This window comes from Lichenostomus cassidix, chromosome Z (genome assembly GCF_008360975.1).
Source record: "Lichenostomus cassidix isolate B80296 chromosome Z, HeHo_3.0, whole genome shotgun sequence".
NCBI lineage: Eukaryota > Metazoa > Chordata > Aves > Passeriformes > Meliphagidae > Lichenostomus > Lichenostomus cassidix.
This window is the reverse complement of record NC_139511.1, coordinates 56,045,021-56,064,399: the sequence shown is the minus strand read 5'-3', so window position 1 is coordinate 56,064,399 and position 19,379 is coordinate 56,045,021. Positions and strand designations below refer to the sequence as shown.

The window sequence follows — 19,379 nt, the reverse complement described above, 5'->3', positions numbered from 1 at the left end:
TGGGGTTGAGTATACCTTCTGCAGGTTTGCAGATGACCTCAAGCTGAGTGGTGCTGTTGACACACCCGAAGGATGGGAAGCCATCCAGAGGGACCTGGACAAGCTCAAGAAGGAGGCCCATGTGAACCTCAGGAAGTTTAATGAGGCTAGATGCAATGTGCTGCACATGAGTCAGAGCAACCCTGGTATCAACACAGGCTGGGGGATGAATTGCTCAAGAGCAGCCTTCCCAAAAAGGACTCAGGGTACTGGTAGATGAAAAATTGGACCTGGCTCATCAGTGTGCACTCACAGGGGGCAAAAAAGAAAGATGGGGACAGATTTTTATAATGGGGTTTGTTGTGATAGGATAACAAGTAATGGATTTAAATTAAAAGAGGGTACATTCAGTCTAGATATATGGAAGAAATTTTTAATTATGAGGGTAGTGAAATGGTGGAACAGGTTGTCCACAGAGATGGGGGATGTCCCATCCCTGGGTCAGGGAATTCAAAGACAAGGGCCATTCAAGATCAGGCTGGAAGGGGCTCTGAGCAACCTCATATAGATGAAGATGTCCATGCCCATTTCAGGAAGATTGGACTAGATGACCTTTAAAGGTCCATCCCAACCCAAATCATTTTATGATTCTATCATCAGGAGCAGTAGGCCAGTCTCCTAAACAAGTTTGGTGTTTCAAAAACGTCACGCAGTAAGAGTTGTGTGAAATTGAAGGGTACATGCTTTAAAGAGACACGAACATGACTGAATTCAAAGGAAAAACTCATTGAAAATATCAATACCCTACTGCAGAGTATAATAATCACAACAGGATCAATAGAGTAAATGCAAATTTGAAAAATAATTTAAATTAAAGCAAAACCACAATCATATGGAGAGTGGATAAGCATGCATTCACAGTGAAATTTGTACAAGGCAATGTGGCAAAAGTTAAGGGCTGAGTGCTATTATTGCCTGTTGTCTCAGCTTGTGGTGTGTATTTATTATTTCTGTCCTATTTTAAATAGACCTTGAAGCAGACACCAAGAGTGGCACTTAGCATAAACTGCACAATGCAGCCTCTGGATGTGAGCACAGCACAGGTTGAAATACTATTAATCTAAAGAATTGTTAAGTATTTCCGGATGAATCAACACCCAACTTAGAAAATATCTGTCATAACCGAAGGTATTACCTGTCCCCGAGTTAGTTTTCACCATCCATCTAACACAACCTCTCAGTGGCTTTGTCAGTGGAAGGGATGGGTTCTGTGGCACTCACACAATTCAGGCCAAGTAAGGTAGCTCAGAACACCTTCACCTTCACCTTCAGGTTCAATCTTGCTCAAATGACTTTGCCTGAAGGAATCTAAGAAGTAGTTTTAAATTCCCTTCATTCAGGAGCAGACTTGTTGATCAGTACAGGAAACAAGATTATGAGCAACACAGCAGGAGCGTCCTCTCCTAAGCCAAAGACCTACATTCGTATTCCTGAAACCTCTCAGACTACAGACAAAATAACTCACTAGAAGCCTAACTTTGACAGGACATGGATTTGCATGAGGAAATTTAATATTCTTAGTGCATTCTGCCATACTACATCACACAAATAGTTATGGGTCTTTTCAGTATTTTCAAGGTTGGAAATAACCCAGCAAATTGGATTCTCTGTTTCCATGTTTTTTTCATTTCTCTCTTTCTAGCCACTCCCTTTTTTTTTTTCTTTCCTTAGTTTGGCATAGAAAAACACAGGGGATAAATAAGCAGGAGAAAAAAATATACCAGAGAAGAGAGACAAGAAGAATCAAATCTTCCTGAGCAGGAAGTGGGGAGAGAGAGAGAGAAAAAGAGAGAGAGAAATCACAAATTACTTGCTGTCTGGTCCAGTAGGGGTCATGGATGTACTTTATTGCAATTAAGACTCTTCTTGAAGGAATCATTTAAGAAAAGGCAGCATTTGGTTCACCAAAGAGAAATACAAATGCTGAGAACCTGAATGCAAAAGATCCATACTAATTATTTTCCTCACAAGATTCTAAATTCTCACCATTAAAAATGATCAAAAGACTACAAGTGCACAGTTTTTCAACTGTTGCTTGTGGCTGTCACGGGATAGTTTTTCATCTTCAATCATTCAGAAAACCATTATTCAACTCCATGCCTGAATATCTTTAAAGTTATAAAGACAAGATGCTTATAAAGCCTTGACAAGAATTAAGACACAACAGCCCAATTCAATTGTGTAGTTCCTTTCCATTTCCAACTAATTTTGCATTATTTAATAATATCTGTCACAAAATACTATTTTGTTTCAATTACTGTGATAATGAGAATCCATAAAAATGTTTTTCTTCCCATCTTTGTCAGGGGACAGGCAATAAACCTATTTTTTTCAATTCCAAAACTTACCATTCTTTTGCAAGATGTTCTCTAACCCAGGTATTTCTTCTGCAGCCACACAACGGAAAAAGCTCACTCTGCAACCAGCCAGCCAGTGTGGAAACATCTTGGAAATAGTGTAAGGACAAGGTAACAAGAAGGAATGCACTTTAATAGTAACATATAAAACTGTAGCTGTATTTTTCTGATCAATAGCATTTCTTTTCAAAGTTGTAGCAGTTTCTGATTTCAGACAGCTTAGCACTTCCTCCATTTTCTTACCAAAGATTGGCTGAATGATTACTTCCTCTCACTGAGGAGAAATGAGTCTGAATTGGTGCCATTCTCTTCTTCACTGGCTTTTCCAAAAATTGAGATACTTCACTTTAGCTTACTTAAAACCATTTCACAAGAAGGCTAAATGGCAAGAGCTAATTTTCTGAATCCTATACGCTATAACACACCTCTTGCCCCCCAAAGTAATGTTTATTCTGCTGACTGTGTCACCTCTTCAATTGTGAGCTGCCTGGAAACCAACAGGTGGATTTTTGCCACCCACCTCTGATCCCCAAGGTCTCCTCCTTCCCCCACACTATTACCTTTAAAAACAGCCACCTTTTTTGGATGCAACAAGTCATTTCCAAACATATACTATGGTTAATAAAAAGTTGGTTTCGCTCTTCTTATTGTCCTCCTATGTAACTTTTTAAAGGAATACACCCTTTGCAAAATTTATATCCTTATTCATAAACAATTCAAAGTATTTGTAGTCAAAATAATGTTGCATTGCAGTAAAGGTCTCAAAAAGTCCCATCTATTTTTTAAGTTTGTAAATTCACCAACAATACATTTTTCCACATACTTTGAAAATACACAACCCTGGTAAAGATATCAAAACAGAATGCTTACTTTGAATGTAGTAAAATATACAAGTGAATCAAAAGCAAAAAGCTGACGAAAACAGCAAGTAACTGGTATACTTATTACGGTGAATATTCAGGAAGAGTAGCACAGATTTTATAGAAGTCAAGAGAGCACTTGACACAGCTTATTTTCAATCAGTATTCATAGGAAATATTTAATGGATACAGAAAGATTAAAGTGCTTCAGGCCCAATGAGCAAGAAAATAAGGCCTGCAATCAACAGGCTAGCAAGTCCATATTTGAAGCATGAAAAAATTAATGAAGAGCAGGGTAAAAAAGGATGCCAGAAAACACAGAAGCATAGATTTTAAACAACAGTTGAAAGCCATCTCAATGATATTAAACATACATAAGCAGTCTTCCAGACAACTCCTGGATATGCTGAATCAACTCAGTTTCAGTGTGTTATTTTATAATACAGCAGAAAAGTCACAATTTACATAAAATCATTAGTAACACAGGTAAACTAAACTAGAGATGTACAAGAAATTTTCACATAAACTATAAGATCTCTCTTAGAAATCTCTCCTATAGAGAGATCTCTCTCTCTTTCTATAAAAGGGGCATTAACCTACATCTTTTATTTTACATTAGTGAGGTTAACTTTGCTTACCACAAGGATCTCAATGAAATGAGAAATGCCGGTTCTTTCTTCCCACCTGACCAGACTGACTATAATACATCAAGTATAAATCAATGATACCTCCTATCAGCACTTTGCTACCTGATCTACTGTTGGTTTCACACCATTGCCTTAAGGTCCATTGTGTAGAAGTACAACAGCTGCTACTTCAGCACTCTAATGTCTAATTAATTGCTTGCATCTGTTACAGGTTGACTGTTAAAAGAATGTGCAACAGGTTGCAGTAAGCTGACATCAGGCTGAAGGCCCTACGTTTCAAACTTTGATTATGTTACTTAAGTAGCATCCCTCAGAGTTTTCACAGAATCATATAGGTTAGAAAAGACATCTATGATTGAGTCTAAACTTTGCCTGACTGCTATGTCAACTAAACGATGGTACCAAGTGCCATGTCCAGTCACTGCTTGAACACCTCCAGGGATGGTAACTCCATCACCTCCATGTGCAGCTCATTCCAATACTTAACAACTCTTTCAGTGAAGAAAGTCTTCCTGATGTCCAACATGAACCTTTGCTGGTGCAACTTTGAGGCCATTTTCTCTCAACCTGTCACTACTTGCTGGGGAAAGAGACCAGCCCCCACCTGGCTACAGCCTCCTTCCAGGCAGTTGTAGAGAATGATAAGGTCTCCCCTGAGCCTCCTTTTCTCCAGGCTAAACACCCCCAGCTCCCTCAGCTGCTCCTCACAGCACTTGTGCTCCAGACCCTTCCCCAGCTCCATTGCCCTTCTCTGGACTCACTGCAGCACCTCAATGTCTTTCTTGCAGTGAGGAGCCCAGAGCTGGACACAGCACTCGAGGTGTGGCCTCACCAGTGCCCAGTACAGGGGGACAATCCCTGCCCTGCTCCTGCTGGCCACACCATTGCTGATCCAGGCCAGGATGCCATTGGCCTTCTTGGCCACCTGGGCACACCCTGGCTCATGTTCAGCTGCTGTCACCAGCACCCCCAGGTCCTTTTCCCCAGGGCACTTTCCAGCCACTCCGCCCCAGCCTGTGGCACTGCCTGGGGTTGTTGCAGCCCAAAGGGAGGACCCAACACTTGGCTTGTTGAACTTCATACCCTTGGCCTCAACCTCAGGCCATCAATCAAGTGGGTCTGTAGAATAAAGTACCAGAATTTCATTCTTAGCCTTTGGTTAGAGCATTCAGTCAACACTGAAAGTACAGGAGGAGAAACCTGAATAATCCTATGTTCCCCTCTTTTTGGTCAAAACACTTTTGCCTTCTCTAGAGGGAAAAAAATAAGATGAATCCGCAGGTGCTAGAAACCATTAGAGGACTTCTTATACTTCTAGAAATTGCTACGGAAAAATAAAAGTATGGTCTTGACAGCACTCAGGCAAATAGTAACAGCACAAAATCACATGAATGTGGACTTAGTGTGTGTGATAAGAAAGTAGCTTCACTTTAGTAGCTTCTCTACAGCAAGGCATACATACAGCGGCAAAATAGAGTCAGGAAATAACAGTAATTATTGCCACCATTTAGGGAGAAAAGGATTTGATGCTACTTACCAAATGTTTTTATAATACAGAAATACTACTTCTAAAGCACTTACTTTAGCTTAGAAATAGATGCTTAAAATTTATCTTCTTCTACTTGAATGGTTCTCACAAAAATAAGCTTGCTAGTCATTTGGGAGGTTTCCTCCTGGTTTCAGCAGTTACTGAGCCTGCTGGCACAGAATCCCTCACTCCAACCAGGAGCAAACTGGGACAGAGACTGTATCTGCAGCACAAAGTCATCATCACAAACCACAGCCACATGCAAGTTTCTTATTCTGCATCCTCTCCCTGAGGAAATCTATGCCCTAGAGCCAATCTTTTTTTTGACATATGTCAGGTTAGATAAGAGGAACATCAATAGATTTAACCTTCCAGTGCTGAGGCATTCTTTAAAATTCAGAACTGCTTTACCATCACATTAGCTACCAGCTGCCTGAAGACAGTTGTCATATTCACATGCAGGAGAAATTAAACAAGAGTCTCAGAAAATAAGCCATGATTTTCAATTAGCTTAACCCTGCTTCAGAAGTACAATAGAAATCTTTCCTTTAAATAACAATTTAGTAAAAGTATGTAAATGTCATAAACACTAAAACAGCTTAGACATAAAAAAGTCATCACTTTTAGCATGACAGCTAAAAACAAATCAATGTTAAATGTTATTATGTGTAAATAAACTAGTTGCACTCCTACAGCTTTCTTCCTTGTGCAATTATATTGTCATTCTGTTTTGGGGAGGGGGGATTTGTTAGGGTTTTTGCAGAACTAGATGGATAAATGATTAGTCACATAATAATAATAATTTTTTTTTTTATGTCACTTGGCCTTAGGGTCTAATTCTGCATAGTTTTACACGTCGTCTACGCTATCAAGTAAAAGATTTCCTGTGGCCTCTGGAGAACGGGTAGAATACCTTAATCCAGTTCCTCATCCTCTGGTTTTATAGTTGATACAAACTAGCTAGCAGGCACAAAGGCCAGCTCGTTTTCATTCAAGAGCACTGAAGGCGAAGGACAGAACTGAATTATAAATTTCTTTAAAATCTGTTCTTTGTCAAAGACTCAGGATGAGGGGTGGTGCATTTGCATGTAGGGTGTAGTGTGTGGCGTGAGACTTAGAAGTGATATAAAAGAAAAGAGATCTTGGAAACTAGTCACTGAACCTTACACTTCCATATGAGTTTAGCTATCTGAATTCTTTGTTAAAGGAGATCATTGAAATCCCCAAAGCTTAGATATTCCATGCTACTTGTCCAGAAAAACCTAGAAGCTACAAAGATAAAGAAGGTTATGTGAAAAATGAGAGTATACACAGGTTACCACATACATGGATTTTGAAACCAATTTTTAAGCCAGCTGGTAACAAATTCGCAAGGAAAAAAACAGACCTGCAGGTATTCATTACAAAGACTCCTGCCCTTAGCAAGAATTTTATTGATTTTCAAGTAAATATGCCCACAAAGCTGATATTATAAGTACTATTTTAGGACATATGGAAAACAATTACACAGTTCCACTGATGAGATGCTGCAGGCATACTGCTATGGCAGTATATCTCAGCAATTGCTGTTACCATACCTGTTTGTAACACAGATATTTTCATCCAGCTATTAAACCAAGTGTATCCTAGCTGTTTTCTTGCAAGTCTTGGGAAGAAACATGTATAATACATTTCAAAATTGTACATGTTTAAGTGTATTCTAAATACAAGTATAGAAAAAACTAGCATGAGCTTACTTGTTAGATAATAAGGAGCATGAAATTCAATATTTTAGTAACTATAGTATAATAAATGACTTAACTTTCATCTGTCAGAAATAAAGACCTCATTGTTCCAATCGCATGAAAATTCTAATCACATGAAGCAGCTCGGAAATTATTCCACAACCCATAAGGCACTAAAACAACTCACATTTCACTCTTAAAATATATATATATGTATATATATATATATGTGTATATAGATACGTATGTATGTATGTAAATATACGTGTGTGTGTGTGTGTGTGTATATATATATATATATATATATATATATATATATGTACCTATGTATGTATTTGTTGTTCATTTTATTGGAAAACCCTCTATTCTCCTGAGGATAGTATTCTACTGAAACACATTATGAAGTGAAAGGATATTCACAACATTTTAAGGACTGGTTAATAGTGCCCGCAAAGGAACAGTCCTTTATTCATCAAGAGGTGAAGACTGGTTTTACATTTAGAACTGGAAAAATCTACTCATTTATTATTTTCCTTGTTTGGGCTTTTCTGGACTGAACCCAAAACAAAGCAGATATTTGGAATACAAACGCCTAGCTTAATTTGCAATGCATATCTGCATATCAGAATCTGGGAGGTAATGTCAGAGAAAGCATTGTTTTATATGTGCCCTCTTGTACTTCTCTGTAAGCATCAACTTCAGGCCAATGTCAAATGTAGGATACCGCACTCAGCAGAGTTTTAGGGTGGCTGAGACTTTCATAGTTAACAGGCAGCACCACTGACACAGGAGAAAAGAGGGAAAGGACAAATGAGTAAAAAAGTAATATGAAAACAGAGGTGAAAAGATTTAATATTGATTATTTTTGTTCCTGGAGTTCTTAATAGATTCCACAAAATCACCTTTCATTATCAGTCGGATTACTCAATACAGAACATACACTTGCACCACTAAAACTGGAGAATATCAAAGGAAGATTTTTTTTCCTCCTTCAGAAGCTGGCAGTACCATTAAGTGAAACTTCATCAAATACTTCCAAGTTTAAAGCTGAATTTTTTCCACTCTGTCACAAATAAAAGTGGCACTACGAGGATAAACAGAGACTGAAAATATAACTTCACTACCTGTATCTGGATTAGCTTCCCTTTTATCACATTCACTCAACAACAAACAAAGCACCTTATATAGAAAAACATTTGCTTTTTTGCTGACTCCTTTGTCAGGCATGAAATTATGCTATCAAATGTCCTAGCACAAGTAACAATTCTTCATTAAGCAGAGGGAGGATGAAAGAGAAGTCCAAAGAGTGCATACTCAAATGCAGGTATGTCTAGGAAGAGTTGGATTTGCCCAGTGCTTTTATCCATATGCTTGCATTTCATGGCTCATCCATTTAAACCCTTGATTCTTCACAGTCATTCACACCAGAACAGAAGTATTTAATGTAATCTTTGGTGACCAAGAAGCACCTAATAGAGAAATTTTGCATGTCCTAGGTACTGGTGTTTCTCTTACCTTTGAGACCTTCAGGACCATGCCAGGAAGAATGGGAACCACAAATGCATTGAGACAAGGCAGACAAGAAGAAGGGAATCAAACACCACTTCAGGAGCCATTCAGTATTACACCATGCTTATGTCAAGTCCAAAGTAATGAAAATACAAGAAGGTGGCCACCCCAGCTGAGAGAGTCTTTAATCTACGTGGTTTGTATTCAGCCTAAGGTTTTATAACTTGATTGTGCCAATTGTGGGTTGATTAAAAACTTTCTAGTTTGTTTTTCATCCACGTAAACAGAGTTCCCTGGACCTGATACCACTCTAATGCTCCAATGCAAAACAATATTTCTTAAAGAAGAATAAGAAATAGGAACAAACTGTTCCATGAAAACAAGATTACATGTATGAAAAGAAAGTAGTAAAAAAACTACCTCCACAATTTCTTCAGTTGAACCGAATCATAAAAATACTAATAATTCAGCACTAGAAACAAAATAGCTTTCCATGTTGATGTAGTAATCTTAAGAGTGATAATTCAAATGAATTTCACCAAGAGTTCAGCATGAAACATGTAGCAGAGTGCTGTGTTGACAGGTGCTGTTTAGTAACTTCAGTGTAATATAGAGGTGACAGTTAGAAACTCAATACTGTAAGAGTTGTTCTATTAACAAATTTTACTTGTTCATTAAAGTTGTTACTTTAATGGCTCTGAATTTGTGTCGGATTCTGTCGGGCAGCTGAAGCTAATGTGTCTGAGACAGACTTGCCCCGGACTACTGTCCATGCTCTCCTCTCAAAATCCAATATACCAGCACCTTAGAAGCTCAAATATTTAATGAAATCTGAGCTGAGACTTCAGGGAAATAAATAAGTTCATTCCTCTGGCAGTTTAATAGCTTTTATCTTCTCTTATAGAAAACACATATGCCTTCCCTACACACATGATCTGGTTAAGGCATCCCTTGTGCACCTACTTTTCAGAGTGAACTAATACTGATATCCATTGCTAGGAAGAGTGTAATGGAAGTTGTACAGCTCAAAATCATCCATCCAATTAAAATATTTTTAATAAAATAACTAGAGATTAATTTATCTATCTTTGCAACAAAAATGTTCAGCAGTTTTTGCATTTAAAAGACAGCACAATTTTTAAAAGGTGTCAGAATAGCTTTACCTTGAAAATAAAATAAAATAAAAAACAAATAAATAAAGTTTCCCAGAAATAGGCATTGGGACATACTTGGAATTGGAGTTCCTCTGATTCAAAATGGCTGACTTTAAGCCTTTAACACCTCTTAGGTGATAAAAGTTCACAATGCAAGGCAGCAACTAAAAATTACTCATGAAACACAGTAAAAACCCACTAATGCACGTATTGACATATTTCACAGTGCACTTCAGACATCTCAGTGATTTGATCCATAAAAACATTTTGGCCTACTGAATGAAAACAAGTGTCAGACATAAGAATAAAAATACAGTCCTTAGCAGGCTAAATTGAAAAGCAAATAGGATCATGTACATCTTCTGAACATATATATCAAGGCCATGGCACATCTACCAGTAGAAATTAGTACTGTGTACTGAGTACTATTCTTTCACTGTCCTAGGATTTATTCTATACTTTTAAAACAAATTAATCTGAACATTAATTAACTCTTCTAACTTACCATTCTTGTTAAATGAAGTTTTCAATTTATAAGTTAAATTTTTAAGTTTCAGATCTCTAATGAAGTTGCACTCTGAAGTATCTTTCTGGCCTCACATCACAAAGAGTTTTACCACAAAAGAACATTAACTTGCAAAGAAATATTACAAACTTTTATCCTTCCCACATTTGCACTGAGCTGAACAGTAATTTCTACAAAGACTTGTATTGTCATACCAAACTGCTGGCATTCAATATTCAAACAATCAGCACAGAGTTTTGATATTCGACCCAAATGGTACTTCAGTGGCCAAAGGTCTTAATCCTAACCCAGTACAAGCTGCATGTTAACTTCAGTTCAAGCAGTTGTGTCTAGCACATAGGATTCATGAATAATCCAGCAAAAATATGTGAGTCAAATTTTATTACTCTGTATTCTGCCTGAGTTTTACAAATATGCTCTCCTCCTTGCTACAAAATCACCACAGTGCTATGTTCAGACAGGAGGTAGGAAGAAACGAGCCAGATATAGGTTTTCAAATAACTTTTGTCTCTAGAATTCCTTTTGGAAAACTTTTTTTCCCATATTATTGACTGATTTTTATCCACTCTCACTTCCATCAGTGACAATTCTTACAATAGTTCCTTCTTTAATGAAATCTAAAAAAAACCAAACCAACAGGTCTCTGCCTTTGCACTTCAGTAGTGTGAAGACAATAGTCATAGATGACACTGCACTCAAAAAGAGTCAGCTGAAAGTTAACTAGTACAGCCCTGGACCTTAAGCAAGGCAACATGTCATGTATTAAGTAGTGGCAATGCTCAATACTCACTGTTGAATGCAAACTAATGAATTTGAATCAGATTGCTTAGAAAAGACATAAACAAGTGGAGACTGTTACATTACAATATGTGCTACAGTAAAGAATAGCCTTGCATATTCACTGCCTCTGTAGTCCTAAACTCAACTCCCAACTTCCAGAGAGTCTCAGCTCACTGAGCCAGTCAAAAGTGTCAGAAAGCAGCTTGTGCATACAATGGAAATTGTAGGTAAAGGAATAGACCAAAAATGTCCTATCCCAGGTTGTCATGGTAATCAAATAAGCAAAGAATAAAGCTATGCCTAGAATTGGTTGAGAAATGGGCCTATTCCCAATGTTTCTAATGTAACAAAGTAGTTTTTATTCAAATGAAATAAAAGCCTTTTTTTCTCCTTCCATGGAAAATAATAGGGGAAAATTATAAGAAAGAGCACAAGAAGAAAGCACTGTCATATAAGCACACAGTATAAGGGGGTGGGGATATATTTTAATTAATATTAATTATACTCTCAACAGCAAATCCAACTTTTTCCTCTTCAATAGGCAAGTCTCAACACTAACCTTTGCTGCTGCCACTGTTGTACCAGTTTTATAAAGAATAAGATGCAAGATAAATTGCTGTGCTATCCACAGGTAGGGTACACAGACATTAAACCAAAACCAAATTTAAGAAAGCAGCACAGGTATCCAAGAAAATGGGTGAGGGACTGAAGTGACAAACAAGTTCCTAACAGTTAAAAAAAAAAAGAATTAAAAACTGCAACTCAGATTTTAGAAAGCTTTTCAAAGACATCCCCAGTAAATTGCAACAGGTTTGTGTCCAGGGATTCTCACTTGGAGCAATTCTAGCCCTGCATTATGGAAGATGCCATATTAACTTACTGTCAGCAGGACCCCACACAGGGAAAAATAGTTAGAAGCAGAAGTGAACATTTAAGAAAAAAGTGGAAAGAATCATATGTTCTAAGCATGGATATGAAAACCAAAGTATTTTACTTTTGATTTCTATACCACCTCCAGAATGATTGTGCAATTTATCTCACAAAAGCTTACTAATTCTGGTGGATTTAAGGAAGTTATTGCAATACGGAATACCAATAGCAAGATATACACAATTTTGCTATCTAATACCAGACACTGCAAATTTCTACAAGATGGCGACATGGGATACTAATTCCTAATGGCCCCAGGATGGCCACTACACAGAGCAGCCAAAAATCTGTAATCTCTGAAACCAGGTTTGTTCTGTCTTGCCTGTAAGGACAGAAAGGGATAGAAGGAAGAGTGCAGAAGAATTTTCCTGAACGGGCGGAAGTCTATTCATTTAAAAAATAGAAAATGAACCCAGGAAAATGGAGGGGGGAAAAGAGGAAATTTCAGAGACTGAGGAGATCAAAGAAAAATGTTACATTTTAGAAATGCTTCACACACCAATGGAGATCTGAAAATTTGAAAGAATCCTGATTCAAAGTCCAAAGGGCACACAGAAATATGAACTAAATAGCTGTAAAAAATGGCAGATACATTAGGTATTGATTTACCCAATCTAAAATGAATCTAAAATATTTTAAATTAATCACTGTTCCTCAGTGCAAAATCTTGACTTCTTTTAACAGTCAACTGTTCCTGCAAAACAGAACACAAACCAGAACAATCTCCCATCATCATAGAGGCATCTTTCAGGAACAGCACAATGGTCCCTGGTCCCAGTGCAGGAAGGGATGTGACAGACTCCACTCATAGAAGATAAGGTGTCAGTGACCACTGCAGATTTCATAGCTATGAGGCTGATCCAAAAACCAAGGGAATTTGAAACTCCAGCCATGCAGCTCGCAGACCTAACAGCAGTCTGTCAAAGTACTATTGGGAGATTTTGAGCAGAACAGCAAGACACCACAAACACAGTTTTAATTTGAACATGGTCTAACTGACTGCACATGAGCCAATCCACCTTTCTTTAAGAAAATCACTCAGCTCAGTCTTTTCTCTCATGAGTAAGGAAGAACTGATCCTCAGGAGCATGTGTTACCACCAGCCAAATAACCACTCCCAAACCTGGCTACCTGCCCGGACCCCAAACGGCCTGATAGAAAGTAGAGGAAGGAGAAAGTTAAAGATTCTCCATATCACTGTGGCAGCCAATATGGGGAAACTGGAGAGCAGAAAACTGGTGACTCCATTGCTGTCACTTGTCAATCCTGCACAGGACACTGGAAGGTGAAATTAATCCTTGTAAAATACCTTGGAAATGGACAGGGACTCTTTTCCTTTGTTTTACCTTTTAAATGAATTGGGAAACAGTCCCAGCACTGCCAAGTCTCACTTAGCCTTTTTTGAAAAAAAAAAAAAATCATTAAATGGAAAATGAGAACTGATTAAATGCAAGAGAATTATGCATATTCTGCACTGACAAACTAGAGATCTGATGGCAAGGCCTTGACAAAATCACTTTTACTTATCAAGCTGAAATCAGGCTTGCACTGGAAACTGCAGTATTTCTCTTACAGAAAGAAAACTTTGATGGGAACTGTTTTAATGCTTCCTGATCTCAAAACAGACTTTTCTACTGCTGAAAGACCCTTGTAATGCCTAGGAAATAGACTCTATTTGTCATATAGCCTGATAACAAGCACATGGTAGTGCATAAATTGTGCTAACATTCCCTTTCTGCCCAAAATGTAATAGAAAATGACCTTGAGTCATAAAAAATAGCTATGAAGATCACACACATAAACCTATCTGGTTGAATTACCTGGACCTTTGCTAATGCTGTTGCATTTCACCAAGGGCTTATCATGTGAAAAACAGGTTTTGTATTAAATTTGGAACTTTCTGCAAGAAAGCTTCCATATAGGATGGAATAGGCAAATAGGCATCTGAAAGCTTCCAAACTGTGGTGGTGTTATTATCCACCCACCAAGTTAAATTACTAACAAAAGAAAAGAAAATATATAATACTTAGCAACATCCTAGACAGTCTCCATAATTTTACATATCACGGGATGAATCTGGCTTTGTGAATTACTGTTGTCATGGCAGCAGTGTCATGGTCCCAAAGGGAAATAAATCCTCCTAACAAGTTGTGACAAACCAGCACAACAAAGAACAAAATTACTTCAATCTTGCTAAAGGATTATTGATTTATTATTTGAAACTCAGAACTGGTTATTGAAAAATCACTACTATTTCTTTTTTGGAAATGTTTTTAAGAGCAGGATAGCATATAACTAAGATTTTCTTTAGGGGAGATTTTATTTTCTACTTCCACCCAGCATAAAATTCAATATTAAAAAGAAAACAAAAAGCTAAAAATGAGCATTTGTTTTATTTAGTTCTGGTTGATTTGAACAAACACAGCACATTCTGGAAGAACTGGAAAGAGGCAAATTATTTCTTTTAAAACAGTCCAATACTACACTGAATTTTTCGTTCATTGCCAGTGGAAGATGTGTTTGCAGAAGGAGGTGGGTAAGAAAAAGATCATAACAAGTGTGTTTTCACACGAATAATTGACCTGTGTGACTCTGACCCAAACAGAAATCATATCCAATTCAGGAAATCCTACATCTATTTCAGCCTAGGGACATCTTACAGTGCACTGGAAGTTAGGAGACTATTATGGGGAAGCATTTTCTGTGCTTGTTTTAGTTCTACATCTTTCTCTGACACTGTTGCACCAAAACTGAGATGGGAAACTAAGATTCTGATTTCAGACATTTTCCTTTTTCCAGCAATTACCTCTTGCTATCCCTCTATACGTACCGTGACGCAAATGCAAGACATAGTCCAAAGGTGATCAAAAGAGAATTCAAGGGCCTGGGACAGTTTGTGAGGGAATCAGAACCTCAGGTTATTCTTATGTCTGTTCTTCCAGGTGCAGGTAATAACATAGAAAGAAAACAGGTGGATCCAGTCTACTAATAAATGACCTTGTGACTGGTGTAACAGTCACAGTAAATTTTCTTTTCTTTGATAATGGGTTGGCCTACATGGCACCAGACTTGATGATTTCAAATGGAATTAACCTCTCTCAAAAGGGAAAAACTGTCTTTGGTCAAGACTTGTTTCTAGGGCTTTAAATGAGATATGATGGGAGAGGGGGCTATCATCAGGTTTAACAATGATAAGGTGTGGGATAACATGCCATCCACTCATACCAGTAGCCACAGACAGCAAGAGATGCCCAGAGTCTGGAGAGGTTATGCAGGTTCAGAGGAAAATACCTGAAGCACAATACCAAGGAACTCCAGACAGAAAGTCATAATGCACTCAGCTTGGGGAATAAAGAGGAGGAGCTAGAGACTGGTACACACCTGCAGAGCTCTGATCTTATTGGCATCACAGAAACTCATGGAGTGTTGGAATGGAAGGATACACAGTCTCTAGGAGGGACAGGCAGGGAAGGTGAGAAGGCAGTGATGTCATCTGTGGCAATGGAGTGCATGGAACTCCACCTGGGGACAGATGTGGAGTTGACTGAGAGCTTATGAGTCAGGATTAAAGGGGGGCAGGAATAAGTGATTTTATAGTAGGTCTCTGCGGATGCCTGAAAAGAAAGATTAAGTTGGTGAGGCCTTCTACACATAGATAGCAGTGGCCTCACATTCACATATCCTGATCCTCATGGGGAAGTTCAACCTCCCCAATAACAATTGGAGGGACAACACAGGCGGCCATAGGCATTCCAGGAGGTTCTTGGAACCTGTTGATTACAACTTCCTTCTCCAAGTGATAGAGGAGGCACTGAGGAGAGATGTGCTGCTGGACCTCGTTGTTACCAGCCAGGAGGGTCTTGTTAGGAAATGTGAAGCTCAAGCACAGCCTGGACTGTGGTGACCATGAAATGGTGGAGTTTGAGATCCCTAGGGCATTGAGGAGGGCACACAGCAAGCTCACAACCATAAATTCCAGAAGAAGATTTTGGTCCCTTCAAGGGTCTCCTTGGTAGAGTGCCATGAGAGGGAGTCCCAGAAGAAAGAGGAATCCGAGAGAGCTGGATGATATTCAACAATTGTCTCCTCCAGGTTCACAAACAATGCATCCCTATTAAGAGGAAATCAGGGAAGTCCAGGAAGCTTGCATGGCTGAACAAGGAGTTCTTGTGCAAACATGTACCTTACAGAGGCTGGAAGAAGTGAGAGGTATCCTGGGAGGAATACAAAAAAATTGCCCGAATATCAGGAAGATTGTGAGGAAAGCTAAAGCACTGGCAGCAGTAAACCTAGCCAAGGATATCAAGGGTAACAAAAAAAAGCTTCTTTAGGTGTCTCAATGATAAAATAAAGACAAGGGAAAACGTAGTCCTCTCAGGAAAGATATAGGAGACCTGGGTACCCAGGACATGGACAATGCCAAGGTAGTCCATGACTTTTTTGACTCAGTGTTTTACCAACAAGTGTTCCAGCCACGCTGCTCAAGTTGCAGAAGTTGAAAGTAGGGATTGGGAGAAAGAAGACCATCTAAGGAACCTGAAATACAAATACAAGGATATACATCTGTGGGTCCTGAGCAAACTGGCCAAAGAAGTGGCTAAGCCACTCTCTATCCTTCCTGAGAAGTCATGGCAGATTAGTGAAGTTCCCATTGACTGGAAAAGGGGAAACACAACACCCATTTTTAAAAGGGGACATAAGGAAGTCCAGGGAACTATAGGCCAGTGAGTCTCACTTCAGTACCTGGAAAAATCTTAGAGCAGAACTTCTTGGAAACTGCACTAATGCACATGGGAAATAATGAGGTCATTGGTGACAACCAACATGGTTTAACTGAAGATCTGATTAAATTGCCCTTCCATGATAGGGTTACAACAGTAGTGGATGAGGGAAGTGCAACAAATGTCATCTACCTGAATTTGTGAAAGAATTTGACACTGTTCTGCATGCCATCACTGCCTTTAAACTGGAGAAACAGAGATTTGAGGGATGGACCATTCAGTGGATAAAAAATTGGCTGGATGATCACACTCAAAGAGTTGCAGTCAACGGCTCAGTGTCGAAGTGGAGACCTGTGACATATATAATTTCTCAGGGGTCAGTATGGGGACCAACACTTTTCAATATTTTTGCCAGAGATACAGACAGTGGGATTAAGCTCAGCCTCAGCAAATTGCCAATGACACCAGACGGTAATGTGCAGTTGACACACTGGAGGGAAGGGATCCCAAAAGGACCTTGACAGGCTTGAGAGGTGAGACTCTGCAAACATCATAAGGTTTAACAAGGGCAAGTGTAAGATCCTGCACCTGGATCTGGGCAATCCCAAGCACAGAGGCTGGGCAGAGAATGGGTTGAGACTTGTCCCAGAGACACACACTTGCTGTTTGAAGACGAAAAGCTCAGTATGATTTGGCAATCTGTATTCACAGCCCAGGAAGCCAACTGCATCCTGGACTGCATCAAAACCAGCGTGGCCAGCAGGGCAAGGGAGAAGGTTCTCCTCTATTCTGCTCTGGTGAGACCCCACCTAGCATGCTGTGTCCAGCTCTGGAGACCCCCGCACAAGAAAGACATGGACCTGTTGGAATGACTGAAGAGGAGAGCCTCTAAGTTGATCATAGGGTTGGAGCACCTTCCCTGTGTGAGACTGAGACACTTGGGATTGTTCAGCCTGGCGAAGAGAAGGCTTCAGGGAGACCTTATAGTACCTTCCAGTAGTTAAACAGGGCTTACAAAGAGGTTGGAGAAGGGCATGTAGGCATAGGACAGGGGAGAAGCTGAAGGAAGGTAGGCTTAGATTAGACATTAGGAAGAAATTATTAGCTATAAGGGTGTGGAGGCACTGGAACAGGCTGTCCAGAGAGGCAGGAGGCTCCCTGTTCCTGGAGGTATTCAACACTGGGCTGGATGAGGCTATAAGTAACCTGGTCTAGTGAAAGAGTCCCAGCCCATGTCAGGGAGTCTGGAGCTAGATGATCTTAAGGTCTCTTCCAAACCAAATCCTTTTATGATCCTATGATACAGGGAAAGATGGGCCTTTGACCTTTGCCACTACTGATATTTACATGAGATTCCAGTATCTGAATTGCTTACTGAAGTTATACTTTGTTTTACTAGATTAGCCCATCTGAGGTGAATTAGGCTTCTCTTCTGAATAGCCTTCTGTGGTGCAACATAATCCTCTCTGACACTGACATGCTAAATTAAGGAACAGTCATCTCAAGGTAGAGGTCATGTAAAGATGTAATCTAATAAGTGGAAACACAAACAATAACTCAAATATCCAGAAAAACCTGGTTTAATATGGAATTGATCCAATATTAAAGACTTGGATTATTCCAAAGCTGAAACAGAATATTCTCAAATAATAAACATGTTGAATATTGGGATTATCGATGTTGTGAAAAGCTTCCATTTTCCCAATTGCACTTCTAATTGCATTTACTTTTATGGTCTCTCAAACCCCTCAAAAGCCACGCTAACTACCAAAATTTTATTTCTTTTGGCAATTAAGAAAAGTTAGTTCCATTATAACTGAGATTGAATATAATTTTTAAAAAATTAATTGCTTATTATTCCAAATTGAAAAAGTAATTAGCAGTGGTAAAATAATAATATTATGCTTATAATTATGCAAAATAATTACTTTTTCTAATTCATTGGTTTTCAACTATACAGGAACCTTTCATTCACTGTACTCTTGGGTAGTGTCTGATAATATTTAAGATAATGCCTCTAGCGCCATGCCATTAGTCTGGTAGGTCTACTGGTTAAGGTTAAGGAAAGTCTACCTACATCAGATAGAGATGTCCTGTGATGGTCTCTTGCTGCTCTGCCACAGCTCCTTCTTCCTTGGATGACTCATTTGCCTTCAGGCTCCAAGTGCTGCTGGCTCAAAGCTGAAACGGAGCCCCAGCAACAATTCGGTGAGATATACCTGCCTCAGATGAATAGAATAGGTGTTTTGGAGCGCTAAATCGAAGATAAGACCTCAAGTGATATTTCAAGATTCTGTTTAATACTGCCAATAAGGGAGAATCCTCACAGTTTAGCTAGAAGACTAAGTAAACCATGTGCTCAGCTCACTAAGTAACACTCAGCCACGTCCCTGTTTAAGCCTCCATTTCACTCAATTCCGTGTTCTGACAACACACAATTGCAAACAGGAGGGGACTTCCTTGTTCCTTGCCCAGCCCACGGACCGTAACTGAACAGTCTCCCTCTGAACAGTCTCCCTCTGAACAGTCTCCCTAGGCTACAGCAGACAGAAGGTCCCAATGCCTTTTCTTCCTGACTTCCTCATCAAGTCACTGGACTGCCCA

The 19,379-nt window shown here is 39.1% G+C and overlaps 1 protein-coding gene across 8 annotated transcripts in view; it reads right to left on the bottom strand.

The window, feature by feature from the left end:
* Positions 1 to 19,379, bottom strand: part of PDE4D (phosphodiesterase 4D) — a 530,915-nt gene that overhangs the window by 486,678 nt on the left and 24,858 nt on the right. For 2 of the 8 annotated variants that reach the window (XM_085042342.1, XM_085042343.1), the window contains one exon: positions 11,684 to 11,849. The exons of 2 other annotated variants lie outside the window; for them this stretch is intronic. The gene's annotated coding sequence lies outside the window, so the exon portion shown is untranslated. Of the gene's footprint in view, positions 1 to 2,387; positions 2,549 to 5,484; positions 5,655 to 6,593; positions 6,715 to 11,683; positions 11,850 to 18,852; positions 18,932 to 19,379 lie in introns of those variants that run through there. 4 more of the 8 variants (XM_085042344.1, XM_085042345.1, XM_085042348.1 and 1 more) reach the window with 4 other exon arrangements.